The sequence below is a fragment of the Triticum urartu genome, chromosome 2A (assembly GCF_056163025.1).
Source record: "Triticum urartu cultivar PI428250 chromosome 2A, HENAU_Tu73, whole genome shotgun sequence".
NCBI classification, from domain to species: Eukaryota; Viridiplantae; Streptophyta; class Magnoliopsida; order Poales; family Poaceae; genus Triticum; species Triticum urartu.
In genome coordinates, this window is record NC_141874.1 from 407,905,879 (window position 1) to 407,908,692 (window position 2,814).

Consider the following 2,814-nt stretch of genomic DNA (forward strand, 5'->3'; position numbering starts at 1 on the left):
TTGTTTATTTATCAATAATATTCACCATTGTCATCCATTATATATTTTTAGTATTGGTACTAAAATGGAGATTTGATAAGATCAATTCTTCCCTCTCTACAAAAATCTTTTGTAAAAACTTTTCAGGATCATTATCCATGAACATTTAAAGATCCATTTATACACCTTCTGAAGGTTTCACCAAGTTCAAAACGTTTTCCTCGTATATGGACTTCAAATTGGATTTCAAATATTTAAGTAATACTTCTCTACCTGAGTGCTATCACTGCTTCCTTGTAAGGTAGAGGTTTCATGTTCTTCTAAGATGAAATTATGTGACCTTTGCATTTTGTTACAATCTCAACTGAAAAACTACTACATCTAATGTGGCAATTTCGTTTCTTAGTTTTACAAACAAAATATTCCATAACATTTCTGGTATTAGTCTTCTTAAGTAAGAGATTAATAATCTCAATAAACAGTATCATCCTCCAACTTGCTCCTTTAACAAGAAAACCTTATCTCAAAAAATAAATTCTATGAAAAACCTTTTGTCCTTTGAATTTAGTGAGAGGAACACAGAACAATATAATGAAGCCTTGGTTTAAAATATTCTTTTATAGTTTATATTAGACCCTTTTAGATGGTGCATCTGTTTAGTGAATATTATGATATTTCATTTATAAATCCCAAAATTTTAATAAGAGCATATCAGTAATAATAATTCCATAATTATTCAGTTACTTGCTAAACTTATGACTTAGATATAATTCTTCATGAAAGAATAATCCTTTTATCTTTTGTCATAATGATATTATATCTTCATCCTGAATTTCTTGAACCATTTCAAATATTTTAGTTTGATGTTTTATCAAGTAAATCATATTTACTAATAACATTAATGAAGTATAAATATTCACCGTGCCTCGTTATATCCATTGGACTTTATACATCTCAATGTATTCGGTCAATTCAAAACCTTTTATACTTAATCTCTATGAAGATCAATTATCCCATATAACCAAGCAGTGTCACACACAAGTGGTTTTATCAGTCTTCTCAAGACATTTAGCTTTTAATGTTATAGATCACACACTTCAGGATTTATCAGGAATAAAACATCACTTAATAGAGGTTTAATCAAAAACATATTCTCATAATAATCTGAACAACTATTGTTGAAAACTTATAAGAATATCCATCGCATAACCCATAGGATAATGCATTACTTAACACCCGAAGAAAAATAACTATCATTTTAGTTCTAAGATAAATCTTGAAGATAAACTATAGACATGACTTTGGCAGTCTCCGAGGAGCGATCCCATCACCATTCCCAACTTGTGTCATGACTTCACTTCTTCTCTCCTTGTGAGCTCTCTGTAGTCCCTGCATCGGTTTGCAAAATGAGAGCAACCAGTCAGTATCAAATACTAGTGACATACAGAAATTGACAAGTAGAATAACACTAACTTTGTATAACTGTAAGAGCAAAGTATGTCTACCAGAGGGGGGTGAATGAGATTTTTAAAATTTCTTCAGAAATATCAAATCTCTCGTAACCCAGCAGCGGAGCAAATGTAAACAGTGTACAATGAGCGAATGTAAACTAACGAATGTAAACTTAAAGCATGCATCGAGACAAATCCCATGATTGAAAAAGTTCGAATGTAAAGAGGACTAGCAGAGGTAACAAGTGATGCTCGATGGCGACAAGGAATTTGGTAGACCAGTTTGGCCTTCTGCGCAAGGACTACATCTAGTTGGAGGGGTTGTGTCGGATTTCGGGTTCCGCCGGACCCTTGAGGTTCGAACACTGGGGTGCGCGCGGAGATTCCGCCTCCTACCTGCCTGCACCCCTCCGCCACGCTAAGATCTAAACTACCGAAAGAACAACACAAGAGACACAGGGTTTATACTGGTTCAGGCCACCGTTGTGGTGTAATACCCTACTCCAGTGTGTGGTGTGGTGGATTGCCTCTTGGGCTGATGATGATGAACAATACAAGGAAGAACAGCCTCGCGAGGGTCTGCTCTTGGCTGGGGCGATGAACTGCTGGGAGGAGTTCAGCCACCTTTCTCTCTCTCTCTCTCTCTCTCTCTATGCTTCCAACCTCTCTATCGAGCCTCTTCCTTCCTACTTTTCCACCCCCTTGCTCTGTGGGTGGCCGGTCCTATTTATAGAGGCCCTGGTCCTCTTCCCAAATATCGAGCGAGAAGGGAGCCAACAATGGCGGGCTAATTTGAAGGGAGACAGCAAGTATCAACTATCCTGACAAAAGTAGTCTTCGCCTGCGCAAAGCTCTGATGATGATGCCGTCTTGGGCTCCACGGTGACCTCCATCTCATAGTCCTCCTGGTCTTGGTCTCGTTGCACCGAAATGGCAACCTTTGCCTGATGCCTTGGTACTCCGCGGCTGCGCTTGCCCCCTTTGCACCAAAGAGGAAAGGGGGACGCTGCGCGGGCTGGCACCCGCCTGGCGCCCTGGGTCGTCATGTCTTGCGTCATGGGCACCTCGCGAGGTACCCCGCCTTGATCTCTCTGCCTCCTCGTGAGCCAGCCTGACGAGGCCGTGCCTGAGGAGGCTCCGTGTCATCCACCCCGCGAGGCTTGGCCCCGTCAGGCTGCTGTCCCCAATTCGGGCTGGGGCCAGGTGGCGCTTGAGAGCCCCCAGCTCATCTTCGTCTGGCGCCGCTTCGCTCTCTTGAGGTCACTTGGCGTGACGGTTCCCAAGGTGGTGAAGGAGTTCCTGCTATGCCGCGTTGCTCCTCTTCAACGCCACTCTCGCCGGATGTGGGCCTTCCGTGGGTGCGAGGATAGTATGAGGCTCCAGG